This window comes from Bombina bombina, chromosome 8 (genome assembly GCF_027579735.1).
Source record: "Bombina bombina isolate aBomBom1 chromosome 8, aBomBom1.pri, whole genome shotgun sequence".
In the NCBI taxonomy this organism is placed as follows: Eukaryota; Metazoa; Chordata; class Amphibia; order Anura; family Bombinatoridae; genus Bombina; species Bombina bombina.
This window is the reverse complement of record NC_069506.1, coordinates 108,671,324-108,688,218: the sequence shown is the minus strand read 5'-3', so window position 1 is coordinate 108,688,218 and position 16,895 is coordinate 108,671,324. Positions and strand designations below refer to the sequence as shown.

General features: G+C 39.4%; 1 protein-coding gene across 2 annotated transcripts in view; it reads right to left on the bottom strand.

The window, feature by feature from the left end:
- LOC128638501 (oocyte zinc finger protein XlCOF7.1) overlaps positions 1-16,895 on the bottom strand; it is a 134,437-nt gene that overhangs the window by 34,656 nt on the left and 82,886 nt on the right. The gene's annotated exons all lie outside the window — the stretch shown is intronic.

Genomic DNA, 16,895 nt, shown 5'->3' with positions numbered 1-16,895 from the left:
GTCTCTTGTCTCCTGATCCAGAACTGAGGAGACAAATCTGCATAATCTCCATTCCACTGTCTGAGCATGCTCAGTTGAAGAGGTCTGAGATGAAAACAAGCAAACGGAATGATGTCCATTGCCGCCACCATCAATCCAATTACCTCCGTGCACTGAGCCACTGATGGCAGAGGATTGGACTGAAGGGCTCGGCATGTATTCAGAATCTTTAACTTTCTGACTTCCGTCAAGAAAATTTTCAAGGATACGGAATCTATTAGAGTTCCCAGAAAAGGAACCCTTGTCTGTGGAATTAGTGAACTCTTTTCTAGATTCACCTTCCACCCAGGAGTCCTTAGAAAAGACAGAACCATGTCAGTATGAGACTTTGTCAGTTGGTAAGACGACGCCTGGATTAGAATATCGTCCAGATAAGGCACCACTGCAATGCCCCGCGGTCTGAGAACCGCTAGCAAGGACCCTAGAACCTTTGCGAAGATCCTGGGTGCCGTGGCCAACCCGAAGGGAAGAGTCACAAACTGAAAATGTTTGTCCAGGAAAGCAAACCTCAGAAACTGGTGATCTCTGTGGATAGGAATGTGAAGGTATGCATCCTTTAAGTCCACGGTAGTCATATATTGACCCTCCTGGATCAATGGAAGAATCGTCTCCATCTTGAAGGATGGGACTCTGAGAAACTTGTTTAGACTCTTGAGATCTAAAATGGGTCTGAACGTTCCCTCTTTTTTGGGAACCACGAAAAGATTTGAGTAAAACCCCTGCCCTTGTTCTTGTATTGGAACGGGAGGAATTACTCCCATAGTGGAGAGGTTTTCTACACAACGTAAGAACGCCTCTCTTTTTGTCTGGTCTACAGACAATCGTGAAAGAAGAAACTTTCCCCTTGGAAGGGAATTTTTGAACTCTAGTTGATACCCCTGAGACACGATTTCTAGTGTCCAGGGATCCTGAACATCTCTTATCCAAGCCTGGACAAAGAAAGTCTGCCCCCTACTAGATCCGGTCCCGGATCGGGGGCTGCCCCTTCATGCTGTCTTGGGAGCAGCAGCGGGCTTCTTGGGTTGTTTACCCTTGTTCCAAGCCTGGTTGGGTCTCCAGGTGGACTTGGCTTGTGCAAAGTTCCCTTCCTGCTTAGCTGAAGAGGAAGAAGGGACTCCCTTGAAATTTCGAACGGAACGAAAAATTACTCTGTCTTCTTTGCTTGGCTGACTTATCCTGAGGGAGGAGATGGCCCTTACCTCCCGTAATGTCAGAAATGATCCCTTTCAGGTCAGACCCGAATAGAGTCTTCCCCTTGAAAGGAATAATCAAAAGCTTGGATTTAGAGGACACATCCGCAGACCAAGATTTTAACCATAATGCTCTGCGCACTAGAATAGCAAAACCTGCATTCTTAGCCGCCAATTTGGCGATCTGAAAGGCGGCGTCTGTAACAAAGGAATTAGCAAACTTCAGGGCCCTAATCCTATCCATTATTTCCTCTAAAGAAGTCTCAGTCTTCAGAGACTCTTCCAAGGCATCAAACCAAAAGGCCGCTGCAGATGTGACTGGCACAATGCAGGCTGTAGGTTGTAAGAGAAAACCTTGATGAACAAATAGCTTTTTTAAGAGACCCTCCAACTTTTTATCCATAGGGTCTTTGAAAGCACAACTGTCCTCAATAGGGATAGTTGTATGCTTAGCCAAGGTAGAAATAGCTCCCTCCACCTTAGGGACCGTTTGCCAAGAATCCTGCATGGTGTCAGCTATAGGGTACATTTTCTTGAACATAGGGGAAGGGGAGAATGGGATACCCGGTCTTTCCCATTTCCGAGTAACAATCTCCGAAATTCTCTTAGGAACCGGAAAAGTATTTGAATAAGCAGGGACTTCCAGATATCTGTCCATATTACACAATTTCTCTGGAGGAATCACAATGGAGTCACAATCGTCCAGAGTCACTAAAACCTCCCGAAGTAACAGGCAGAGGTGTTCCAGCTTAAATATAAAGGACATGACGTACGAATCTGTCTGGGGCAACGCACTACCTGAGTCAGACAGTTCCCCCTCAGACAGGATAGCCTTACCCCCCCAAATCAGAGGCCTGGGAGGGTACATCAGAGATAGCCATCAAAGCATCAGAAGTTACAGGGACCCCCTGAGCTTCTGCTCTGCTATGTTTGCCCTGCAATACTGGTAACTTAGACAAAACCTGGGAGGGTAGATGACATAACTGCAGCCATATCCTGCAAAGTGAAAGAAGCAGACCCCGTAGAAGAACATGGCGTAGCTTGTGCAGACATTAAAGGCTATGACGCTTGGGGAGAAGATTGCAGCATACCCTGAATCTCATTGGTTTGAGAACAATCTTTAGACATATCTTTATCAAAAAATATTTTCTCTTTACATTGTAAGGCTCTCTCAACACAATTGTCACATAGTGTAACAGGGGGTTCCACAATGGCATCCAAACACATAGGGCCCATATTTTGTTCAAGCTCATCCATGATAACCTAAACAAAAAAACAATCTTGGTCAAATCTGCTTTTATTTCTTTTTTTTTTTTTGTACTGTATCTTTAAGAAAAAATGCTTCTATAGATTTATATAGTTATAACCTTATGTGCATCCGAAATAAGCGCTAAGGCAGAGGGTTCATTGCCCATGTGTACACAATTAGAAAAATATAGATTGGTTTTACATTTGAACAGTCTTTTCTTTTTTTGTAAGACCCAGTCACGCTCTGCTGCGGCTCCTACCTTCCTCCTGAGCCACTCAAAACACCGCCAGTACTGAACACATTAGTCACTTGAAAATCACACAAGTGCACTAGGAAGCGATGCGATGCATCTTAGAGCGATCACAACTCCCACTATCTCTCGCATCAAAAACATACTTCTGCTCAGCACAACCATGAAACAAGACCCGACGCTGAACCTAATGTTAGCCATGTGGGCTGAAAATGCTTCCAAATCTTGTGAACTGCTGCACCTCAAGCTGGAGGCCTTCTTCCACCCGTTAATAGAGAAAGCACTCCCAATACAGGAGCTACAACGCCTCATAGATAAAGCACCTATGGCGATATCGGAGGAACAGATAATACAGCCTAATTTGATCTACAGAGCTGCTACATCCACAGGGCCTAGGAAAGCTGAAAAATCCAACAAGTAGACATCCAGGGATTATACCCAACCACTTCAAAGCAGGGCTTATGCCTGCAATAAGGAGGGACAATAATATCCTAGAGAAAAACAACTACCGGATTGACATCCAAGACGTATCACCTCTCCCACAGCGAAATGAACTGGCACAGATACCAAATAGCCAATATATAAAAATGGCACCCGAAAAGGCAAAAAGCTTGGACACTTAACATCTATACCATATGTGAATGGGACACACCTCCTGACATCTGGAACATTGAGTCCTCACAATCTACAAAAACCGGATCCATCACGGCTGCTCACGAGAGGTTGTGGAACCAGAAACAACGAACCTCATGCTTCCCAGAGATTACACAGGCATTACCCCACACCATGCACTACAAGATAGTCTCTGCTACACCATACAGCTCAAAAAAGAACATGAACGCTCCAAAAATACCTCCTGCTGATATAATACTAAGACAATTGATTCAATCAAGGAGAAGACCTAATTCCTCTTCAACCGTTTATGAAACAGACGAAAAATATGTATCTGCTATGGTCAGATATAAACAGCAGGGAGCAAATCTATAATGAGCATTTAATAGGTCAAACCAAGTTGGACTGCACTAGATTTTCAGTAACCTAGCAATGTGTTGACATGCTTAGATTTACATAGCCTATGTATGTACACTATAATATATAGAGCAGATGTTTTAGCATTTTGTTTCTGTGTAGAACGTAGAAATTAGAGCTGCGCATCTTCACCTGTCTCACGATTCGATTCGATTACGATTATCATCGTAACGATTCGATACGATTCGATTCTACGATGCATCGCGATGCATCACGATTACTGCACTATTTCTGCCCAATTTTTAAATTTTTCAGAAAAAAAAATTCAAGAAGTCAAAGTATTGAAATAAACTCTTTTTTTATTTTATTAGCTCAAAAAAGGACACTCTTCCTGTGGCAAAGTCTGAACACAGCAGACAACAACAGTTTATAGAACAGTAAATACTAAATGGCAATTGTTGTATTGGTTTGGAAACAATATTATGGCATCAAACTGTAGTTACAGAGTACGTAGTGTAAAAAGTGCAGTGCTCACAGTGTACTTCTTCAGTAAAAGAAAATATTTAAATGTATATATTATATATTAGTAAGTAGTACACTATACACTTGTAAAGAAACATGAACAACAAATAAATGTCTAACCTATCTATGTTGGTTTTAATTTAATTTCTTTACTTACTTAGTAATAATAATATAATAGACATTAAATTAAAACCCAAATAGATAGGTTAAGCTTAAGTTACCACCATAATACCTTATTTGTGTGAAAATTGTCCTCAGAAAACAAAACATAAATCCCTTATAGGTACAAAATTACAGGTGCAGTCCACTGTGCCTTCATGACTGTCAATTTGTGGCAAACAAACATCACGTGAAGAATCTGGAACACAACACACAGCACAGAGTGTGCACACAACACACATGTGATTGTGACATATACAATTAGTTTACACACAGTTACAGACTTACAATAGTACTAGAGAGAGAGACATTTAAAACAAGTAGCATTGAACTGAACTACTATAACTACAGTTTCTTCTTGATGATTATATTATCTTTATGGGATCACAAATATAATTAGTTAGTTATTAGTTACTGTTAAAGCAGTACTACACACAACTGAATAGTGACTGAGTCTGTCACTGAACAGTACACAGCAGTCACACACAAACAAACAATACATAAAAAAGGACACAGACATCAAGGAGTAAATCATGGTGAAGAAAGGGTGGCACGCCACTCACCTGAGGTGTGTGTGCTTTATTTTTGTATTGTGCTGTTGTGTGTGGCACTGTGTGTGTGCTGTACTGTCTGTAGTGTACAGTATATTTGTGATCCAATAAAGATTTACTCAAGGTTTACTCAAGGCTTTTCCTTCCCCTATAGTGGGGTTTGGCTTCAGTCTCACTCTCTGCATAGTGCACTCATAGACAGTTAGACAGTCACACTCACTAGACACTCAGACACTAGAGACACAGTGGGACACACACACAAACAAAAACATTCAATGGCACCACAGTCAGCCACAGTCACACTCACACTCATAGACACTTAGACAGTGACACTGGGACAGACACACAATCACATACAAACAAAAAAATTCAAAGGCAGTTAATACACTCATCTCACACACACTCATAGAGAATGAGATACATACAAACTTTTCAAACTGGCACTCACTCACTCACAGACACACTCACACACTCATAAAGAGACAGTTAGACACTGCAGTACACACATTGTTATTGTTAACTGGTTGGTTATATTCGGTTAACCCCTACAGATCTGCCTGGGAGTGGGTGGGATGGCATTTGGGATTGGGATCATAAACAAAAACATATGATATCTTTCTTAAAGGATCTATTTAAAATAGACAATTTTTTAGTGTGAATGAATAATATTAATAATCCCTTATGCAGTGTGCACTATGCACTCACTGCATTGCAAACAATACAGGGGTGTGCTGTAACAATAGCACAACATCTACAAAACAGAGCACTTCCTGATTGGCAAACATCACAGTAACACTAGAAGTAGTAATAGACATTATACAAGAAGTAGCATTGAACTACTAGATTTACTAACTTTGATTATCAATATCTTTATGGGATCACAAATATATTGTTACACAACACACACACAGTCACAGTCACACACAGTCAAACAATACCAAAAAAAACACACATCATAAAGAGTGAATCATGGTGAAGGGTGACACTGACTGACACGCACACATGAGGTGTGTGCAGTTGTGTGTTGTTTCTTTTGTATTGTGTGTGTGTGTGTGTGACTGTGACAGAGTGACGTGGTCGGTCGTGTCGTGTAGTGTACTAGTATATTTTGTGATCCAACAAAGATTTACTCAAGGTTTTAAGCTTCATTTTTCAAAAAGCTATAAGCTATATAACAGTAACAAATATAAAATAACTTAACAGTAGTCTGCACTGGGCAGTGGGGCACACAGCACTTTCTTCTGGATGTGCCAAAAAACATTAAATATTAATATTATAAACCTGAATCACTACTCAGAATTATGGAATATGTAGGTTTTTCTGTAAGAACACTAGTTGATCCACATGCTCTGGTTTGAGTGTGCTTCTTTTAGCCGTTACCACATCTCCTGCAGTGGAGAAAACCCGCTCTGCAGACACGCTTGTACCTGGGATACACAAGTATCGCTTTGACAAATGAGAGAGGAGGGGAAATATGACCTCATGTACATGCCACCATTTCAAAGGGTCTTCAGTGAGAGGCAGAGATGGGGCTTTACAATATTTCTCTATTTCCTCTTCAGCCTTGGCATAGGGGGTCTTGGGTTCTATTGTACCTTCAGTGTCAGTGAAAGACTGTCCCAGCAAAGTCATGAGAAGCGATGTGGACTTTCTTTTGGGAGGAGAAGGGTTATCCTCCTCGATGGCTGATTCTTCTTCCAGAGTTTCTTTTCCCTCAGGCAGTGGCACTTCATCCACGTTTGTCCTCCTAGATGTAACTGTACTAGTACACTCAATCTGTGTTTGAACAAAAGAATAGAAAAAATAGCATTCATTATTACCTCGAGCAGCCAGCCAGCTAATGCTATGTGTGTGCTCAGAGAGACAGTAATGCATAAATAAATGCATACAACAGCTCACATCTATTCAAGAAACATGATGCAATTAAAATTACCTCCAAGGATGCAGCCTCCTCAGTCACTCCTCTGTATATCTCCAATCTCTCCTCCTCTGTGAGAATAAAAGGCAGTCTCTTAAAACGAGGATCCAGGGCAGAGGCTGTATAAAGTATCTTCTTCTCTGCCTCACTGCTGTACCTCTTCAGGAGATCTGTTTTGATGGCATTCTTGATCTCATGGATCATGGGTGTGTCTCCCATGGTGTCTGTCATGTTCTGGAGCAGTTGTGCATTTAGAGGGGCAATGAGAGAAACAGTTGGATTGCGCTCTTCTGACATCAGTGTGGTTGCATCTTTCATTGGCTTTAATGCACTCACAGCATCCTCTGCATTTGACACATCTGTTTCGTTGAGAGTGCAGAGATCTGACTCACTTTTTCTGACTTCTGGAGACAACAATGTGGCACAGATTGCAGGTTGCTGTTCTAGGAACCTCTCGACCATGTCATATGAGCTGTTCCACCTTGTTGTCACATCAGTTATTAGCTTATGATTCTTCAGGCCAAGACATTTCTGTTTTTCTTTCAGACAGTGGTTTGCTGTAGTGCTGCGGTGAAAAAATGTTGATATTCGTCGCACTCTGCCTAAAAGCCTGGAGAGCGTGGCCACTTTCAGCGCCCGCTGGGATGCGAGATTCAGTGTATGGGCGAAGCATTTTACATGAGGGAATTTTCCAACTTGAGCAGCAACAATCATGTTCGAAGCATTGTCGGTCACAAGCACTACAGATTTATCGGACAGCTGCCATTCTTCCACGACACGAGACAGTAGCTCCGCCAGATGAGAACCCGTGTGAGACTCATAAACTGCTCTCGTTTGCAGCACATGCGACAAGATCTTCCAGTCCTTGCTAATGTAATGTGCAGTTACTGTTACATAAGACTCCGTCGTGACTGAAGTCCATGAATCACACGTTAGTGCGACTCGACTGGCTTGGCTCATTGATGCAATTACCTGAGCTTTTGTTTCTTGGTAGAGTGCAGGTATAACGTTTTCTGTTAAGTGATTGCGTGACGGGATCTTATAACGTGGCTCTAGTGTCTTCAACAGGTTGCGAAACCCAAGGTTTTCCACAACAGAGTAAGGCCGTAGGTCCTTCGCTATGAAAGTTGCCACAGCTTTGGTTATTCTCTTCCCTTTTTCAGAGTTGGGTGGCAAAGTTGACAGCATTGCATCAATTCTTGGCTGATGAGCTTCAGCTAGTCTTGTTATTTCCTTGGCAGTGGCACTGGCGACAGCGGCAGGGGTTAGCATCTCAGAGTGAAAACGTCTAACGTGATTTCTCAAGTTAGTAGTATTCCCTAGGTATTTAATTTTTGTGTGACAGGCTTTACAAACCGCGTGTGTCTTGTCCAATTCGTGCTTTCCAGTATGTTCATAAAATCCAAAATGTGCCCAGATGCTTGCTTTTAAAATGCTAGGTGCATTTTTTATCTCTCTATCTTTTTTGTCTCCCTCTGTCATTTTAGCATGACATGTACATATGTGACGGATGATGTTGTTGTCAACGTCAAACTCTGTCAGTGTTAAAAAAAAAAGAAAATACACTAAGTTCCAGTTGTCAAAATGTCAAGCCGCAACTGTAAAATCAACAAGTACTAGTAACTTCAACTACTTTGCCAATGCCATACATTTTGCGAACATAAATTTTAAAACAAATTGCATTGTGATAATTGCAGGGGACATCACTCACTCACTGACACAGTTACTGTAATATATTACACACTTAAAGGTGCAAAAACCCAAACATTTACTTTCATGATTCAGATAGAGAATACAATTTTAAATAAACATCATAACTAACTCTTCTATTATTTAATTTGCTTCATACTTCTCAGATATCGTTTGTTGATGACATATTAGCAATGCATTGCGCACAGCACACACATTACTTACTAAGTATATAATACTTTGTGCACAAGGAGGAGGCTATGCATTTCAACAAAGGATAAGCAAATTATATAATAGGGAAAGTTGTTTAAAATTGCATGCACTTTCTTGAATTAATATATTATTAAAATATTAGAACTTCAGACCAGGCCATCCATCCATGTGAAAAACATGTAGATAATAGATACAGATTAGACTAATAGAGACATTATTAGACAATAATAGTATACTATATTTATTTATAATACATTTTTTATATATGCAATATTATTCAATAATGCAGCAATTAATTATGCAGCAGCCTGAGCCTCAGTCAGCTCAGCATACTACGTTAAGTAAATAAGGCAAGTATTTAATTGTTACCCCTTATTGTGTAATAAATGTGATTGTGTACCCCTTATTGATTTGCTCTTTAAGTAAGTTAATAATTAGTTTACCTATTGGCAAGTAGTAGGCAGTTGAGGCAATAGGCATTAGGCAGGCATGGCAATGGCAATTATGGCATGGCATTGGCAAAATGTACAACGTTTTGGTAACTATTAACTAAACAAACAGTTAGTTAGTCTAATTCTCACCATAGGTCTCCTCCTCTGTCTCCCACAAAATAAAAATGAGCCCGCCGTGTAGCTGTAGTATACCGCCGTGTACCATCATCAATCTCAGGCAACAAACTCCTGCTTTGCTCCTACTGCGTAACTTCGGCACTTCAAGAGACCGCCCATGAGCGCCCATGTTGCTTTATTGGGTGACGTGACGTCAGTGACGTCAAAACGATGTACCGCGCACTTTCGCGCACTTTCTTTTACGTTTCCTGGAGGCTGGTCACGTGGGTAACGTTAATCGATTATCGCGTCTCAGCGCATCGATGCAGAATCGTTTCATGCCGCATCGCGATGCATCGTCAAAACGATTATTTTTGACAGGCCTAGTAGAAATTATACCTCTTATAGGTTTTAACTGTTAGGGCTCACCTAAGTTAGAAGGTATTCTTGTTTCCATTTAAATGTTCTATAGCAAGTTGTTTGTTTGGATTTATCATTGCTTATACATGAGCAATCTCTTAGAACAGAGTATATAACTAATTGCAACCGCATCTATAGAAAGGCATATTTAAGCAATTGCAACACGATCCTAGACAGATAAAACCACGCTGCCACATAGAAATATGCAATAGAACAAACATGTGGTAAAACAAGGACACCCAGTTATTTTACACATAGCCAACATCAGGAAGATACCAATACAAATAATAAAGGGTGGCCACTACTAATATATGGTTTGCCTCCTTTGGCGCTGTCTGCGGCCGGGTCAGAGTGGGGGAGGTTAATACACATTCTATAGATCTAACACCACCACATAAAGGATAAAACATGTGATGGAACTGCCATAAGATAGGATGCCTGAAGTATAGGTGATTTCACAGACTATAAACAGCAACCCTAATTAGCTAAACTCTTTAAAATACAAGCCAAAAAGGTTGTAGCAAGGTAGCAATGTACTAGAGCAGTAATGTTTCCCACCCTCTAAATACATTTCAAACACTAAAACTCCCTACTTATAGAACTAACTAATCATATTAACCAACCACACACAATCTATGAGGAACAACCATAAATAAAATTACAAGCAGCAGTAATTTGAATCTCACTCGAATACAATATGTAAGATGTTAGGGTATGCAATTTAATCCTAATTCAGTTCTGGTTATTTGTATCTTCTCTTCATTATTGTCTAACCTGATATATCAAAGTTATTATTCTTTTTAAAGATGCAAATCTGTTTTTGTTTGGTTTCACTCAGCGAGATTACGAGTTTGGCGTTAGCCTTAAAAAGCAGCGTTGAGAGGTCCCAACGCTGCTTTTTACCTAACGCTGGTATTACGAGTCTGACAGGTATAGGCTCACCGTTCACTTTTCTTCTGCGATTCGAGGCTACCGCAAATCCCCTTACATAAATTGCGTATCCTATCTTTTTAATGGGATTTGCCTAACGCTGGTATTACGAGTCTTGGAAGAAGTGAGCGGTAGACCCTCTCCTGTCAAGACTTCGACTGCATTTAAAAGTCAGTAGTAAAGAGTTTTATGGGCTAACGCCGGAACATAAAACTCTTAACTAAAGTGCTACAAAGTACACTAACACCTATTAACCCCTAAACCGAGGCCCCCCCCCCCCCACATCGCAAACACTAAAATAAAAAATTTTTAACCCCTAATCTGCCGACCGGACATCGCCGCCACCTACATTATACTTATGAACCCCTAATCTGCTGCCACGAACATCGCCGACACCTACATTATATTTATTAACCCCTAATCTGCCGCCCCCAACCTACAATTATTAACCCCTAATCTGCCGACCGGACATTGCCGCCACTTTAATAAATGTATTAACCCCTAAACTGCCGCACTCCCGCCTCGCAAACACTAGTTAAATTTTATTAACCCCTAATCTGCCGTCCCTAACATTGTCGACACCTACTTACATTTATTAACCCTAATCTGCCACCCCCAACGTCGCCGCTACTATATTAAAGTTATTAACCCCTAAACCTAAGTCTAAACCTAACCTTAACCCCCCCTAACTTAAATATAATTTAAATTAAACGAAATACATTTAACATAATTAAAAAAATTAATCCTATTTAAAACGAAATACTTACCTATAAAATAAACCCTAAGATAGCTACAATATAACTAATAGTTACATTGTAGCTAGTTTAGGATTTATATTTATTTTACAGGCAACATTGTATTTATTTTAACTAGGTAGAATAGTTATTAAATAGTTATTAACTATTTAATAACTACCTAGCTAAAATAAGTACAACATCACCTGTAAAATAAATCCTAACCTAAGTTACACTTACACCTAAAACTACACTATAATTAAATAAATTACCTAAACTACCTACAATTAAATTCAATAAACTAAATTACGAAAAAAACAAACACTAAATTACAGAAAATAAAAAAAGAATTACAAGAATTTTAAACTAATTACACCTAATCTAATCCCCCTAATAAAATAAAAAAGCCCCCCAAAATAATAAAATTTCCCTACCCTATACTAAATTACAAATAGCCCTTAAAAGAGCCTTTTGCGGGGCATTGCACCAAAGTAATCAGCTCTTTTACCTGTAAAAGAAAAATACAATACCCCCCCAACATTAAAACCCACCACCCACACACCCCTACTCTAAAACCCACCCAATCCCCCCTTAAAAAAACCTAACACTAACCCCATGAAGATCACCCTACCTTGAGCCGTCTTCACCCAGCCGGGCACAAGTGGTCCTCCATACGACAGAAGTCTTCATCCGATCAGGGCAGAAGAGGTCCTTCAGACGGCAGAAGGCTTCACCCAAGCGGCATCTTCTATCTTCATCCTTCCGGAGCGGAGCCATCTTCAATCCAGCCAACGCGGAGCCATCCTCTTCAAACGACGTCCTAACGAAGAATGAAGGTTCCTTTAAATGACGTCATCCAAGATGGCGTCCCTTGAATTCCGATTGGCTGATAGAATCCTATCAGCCAAATCGGAATTAAGGTAGGAACCAGATTCAGCCTACCAGAGCATAATGAAGGTTGCGGCCTACTATCTTACCCCCCAACAGGGCACCTGTGTAGCCCTGTCGTTAGTGAGCAGTGACAATCCACAAAACACTGCAAGCACTCTTTCCTTTATATGTGCCCGCTTAAGCTATCTCATAGATGACCAACATGGAAAGGGAGACTAGTTTCTTGGAAGAGCTGCGCTGCTTACTAACAGATCATCATGCTGCTTTTGAAGACATGCTGCAGATTGCATTTAAAGGGACAGTCTAGGCCAAAATAAACTCTATTACCCATGTGGGAATGTTACCAGTTGCCATAATGGATTAACTCAAATAGTAAATCTTGACATCCAGGAGTTATAATAATTAAACAAAATAGCTGGGTGATATCCATAACGATCCTTTGTACAGAGTAAAATGTCCCAATAAGTGAGAATAAATGCAGTCCTACAGTAAACCATGGAAGAAATGTCTAATAGTAATCAGTGCTAAAAAGTCTATAGCTTAAGACAAAGATGTGAAACCTCTTTTATAAAACACCCTTAAAGGGACAGTCTAGTCCAAAATAATCCTTCATGATTCAGATAGAGCATGTAATTTTAAACAATTTTCCAATTTACTTTTATCACCAATTTTGCTTTGTTCTCTTTGTATTCTTAGTTGAAAGCTTAACCTAGGAGGTTCATATGCTAATTTCTTAGACCTTGAAGGCCACCTCCTTTCAGAATGCATTTTAACAGTTTTTCACCACTAGAGGGTGTTAGTTCACGTAGTTCATATAGATAACACTGTGCTCGTGCACGTGAAGTTATCTGGGAGCAGGCACTGATTGGCTAGACTGCAAGTCTGTCAAAAGAACTGAAATAAAGGGGCAGTTTGCAGAGGCTTAGATACAAGATAATCACAGAGGTTAAAAGTATATTATTATAACTGTGTTGGTTATGCAAAACTGGGGAATGGGTAATAAAGGGATTATCTATCTTTTAAAACAATAAAAATTCTGGTGTAGACTGTCCCTTTAAGCCCAGAAACATGTGGTGGCGCTTTGGGGCCCCAGCGCTCACTGGCTGGCCCTGTCGGCAACAAAAAAGATCAGCAATTCCCTGAGGAGGAATACCAAGTGCGGGACAAGAAAGTTGTGATTCCATATGCAATAAATGCTACTAAAAGCGGTGCTGCTTTGCCGAGGATCGGTATAGGCGACATCGCTGTGACCAGACCAGATATCACATGAATACATAACGCCAAGCAAAGTCTTCCAAAAAGAATCCAAGCAGTAATTCCTCCCCAATACCAAGGAGGGACACGATCGCAAAATAAACACTCTTTACTTACCTTGAAGCTTTCAAATGCTCCTCATGGCTTAGAAACGCCGCACTTATCCGGGAGAATTCTAGCAGCAAGTTCGCTTAAAGATCAAAGAGAACTACAGCTGCAAACAAAACACTCCTCATTTACCTCAAAACGCTCAAGCGTTCTCTGTTATACACAGTATTTATTGCAGCCGAATATTCTACACTGGACATCTGGTAGACCGATACTGGTAACTAACTGTGTGGACCTGCTCTGGGTATACAGCGTGTGCCCCCATGTAACAGTGCTTCAGGGCATTTCATATTATCGTGATACAGCGAGACTTACCCTGCCTGAGGGGCTATTTCATAAAACAGGAGAAGGAGTAGGTTAACTGTTTTTTTATGTGTGAGCCTGCTAAGGAGAACTTGATCAAGATATAACCTAAGCAAAAGGCTGTTTAAAGAACTTAATATGAACCCTTTGGTAGCATACCCTTTGGTCTACATACATGATTGTCTCTATACATACTTAATGTACATATGCAAGCTGTATAGCACTGTTACTTTGTTTGCCCTCATTGTGGTTAATATTTTTCTTTACTTTCTTTTACTATATAGCACTACATTGTCTTTTAACCATGCCATATCTCCTGTGACAACACATAAGTTTGATTGTACTGATATAGCGATGTTAGAAGACAGGCAGACCACCTACCTAGAGAGATATCCTATAATATTTACTTTAAGAAATATATCTAGCTGTACCTTACGTTAGTAAGATACTGTGGGTCACTTTTGTTCCTTAATGCATATTACATAGATGTTTAAAATGAATGCCCTTTATATAGTCTACAGTATATTGGTTGCCTATTGGGTGCCCAGTAGATTCACACATCCTGTTTTAATGAGGGCATATCTCCAGTTTACAGTTTATATCAAACTAACATACTTCTTATATTCATTGTTCTGTGTTGCTTGGCTATTTTTGTGCTGTCTTCCCATTTTGCCCTGCTGATGGTGGTAATTGTGTTGTTTATACGAGTTTTATGACAAACACAAAAGCCTGGTATTAAGTTTTAATCCTTATTCTCATAAGTGTAATTATCTTTGATGGCAAAAATCAACGCCATGCTGTCTGCAGTCGGGTTGGCGCGACGTTCCCAGTAACTTCTTGTTTAAAAGTCCCTCTCTAATATACCTAAAGCAGGCTAACTTGAACAAATGTTCAATTCCCCTTAATTGCTATTGCCAAGCGCACCTCCTTCATGTTACTTAACCTAGCTCTCCATGCCAGACTTTATATCTCTAATATATCTTACTATTCTCCAACATATGCTATATGTTTGGCCTACTATTTCTTGCTTAGAGGATAGCAGTATAATCAACAGTAAACTTCAGGGTTTCACAGCCCACCACACTAGAGCCTTGTGACTGATAGTTTATACAGCTTTATGCAAATCCTCATTACATCATATAAGCATTATATGTTACCTACCTTGGCATATACTGATATTACTTATGTAACTGCTCTAGACTACAGATATTCCATGCTTGGCCAGTTTAATTTATATATTGTTACTTTAGAGTGTGGTATTTATTATGATAATATTATATATGATAACTTCCAAAAGTCTATGTTTAAAAATAACAAAAAAAAACAAAATACAAATGAGGTCTATCAGTAGGAGATCCAAACGTGGTCTCCTGTGTTAGCAACAACCTCCTACACCTAGATCATTTATTGTGGAGGTCCAAAAATGGCCTCACATATTAGTTTGGAGGTGATTATAATATTAGGCATTACATTTACATAATAGGCCTTTTCTTTTCAAGATTAGACTTTAAAAATTGTACTGTGTCATACATTGTCTGTATCTTAATACTTTTATTATGTTACACTGACTAATTTTTCATGTATGCCTTTCTCAAACATCAAATTAAAAAAAAGTAAAAAAATAAATAAAAAAAACATACCAAGAGACCAAAGTAACGGGAAAGTAGTTTTATTGTTCTTAACATGATTATTCATGATAGCCTGCTTAGCTTATTTTTGCTTAATTAGACAAGGCGAAAACTTAAAAGTGTATTTCATTTTTTTATGATGGGTGGTGGCTACAACAAGCAAAGTCATTTTGATTGCAAGAATTAACGTAATGTAGCAATTTCCAATACATTTAATACTCTGCAGCTGTCATTGAAAACACATTAAGGGGAAAATTACAACAAAGTGCCCCTTTAAGAGGATGGAGCAGATATGAATAGATGAACCTCTTTAATCATAGGGTAAGAGTAGACTAACTGGTCTCATGGCTGTGACTGACAATAAAAAAACCTCAATGTGTAATCATATATATATTTCTTTAAAGATCTTTACAGACCAGTCTTTAGCAAAACAAATTAAAATTTGCTCAGTTTAATGAATTAAACAAAACTGTTGAGGGTTTAAAAAAAAAAACAAGAAAAAAGTATAATCATTATTTAAAGGACTATTAACTACAGCAGAACTGTGCATAATTGACACAAACCTAATACAAAGACAATGCGAAAGCTCTTACTTTCAAATTTGTAGAACAAAATTACTTTGAATTTCAAAGTTAATTCCATTCTCTCCCATATCATGTGACAGCCTTCAGTCAATCATAAAACACACACATGTATATACTGTGCACTGCTGCACATGCTCAGTAGGAGCTGGTGCCTCAGAAAGTGTGCATATAAAAACAGTGCACACCTTTTAATCATATAAATACATAGGAAAGTTTTTTTTATTTTTATGCACTCTCTTAATTATGACAATTTAATTTTGACGTTCATGTTCCTTTAATGGTCTAAGCCATCTAAGCTATCTATGAACAAGTCTTATACGATTCCCAATAAATACAACAGAATGCTATCTGGGAACATATCCCTACTAAAACAGCATTGACTAGATGGATATTGGAATCAATGTAATAAAAAGCTTTAACTGTGAGGGGGAGAATTTAAGTGGAATGTTATAATTTGTTAGACCATGTCCTTTACTCATTATGAACCTTAGACAACTGTCTTTACCCCCCACACAAAGCTCTATTCACATAGATAATGTTGCACTCAGGAGCAGCAAGCACTGCAGCAGATGAGCCAATCAAGAGCAGCAGTCACACAACCTATCACTGCCCTTTGTGGATGTTAAACATAGTTATCGAAGGTCAGAAATGCAAAAATGACATGCTAGATTCTGTGGTAGACATTAATCTCACTGAAAGCAGCACTAAAATATTTTTTGTTGGGGCAGTGAAGAAAACCTGTTTTT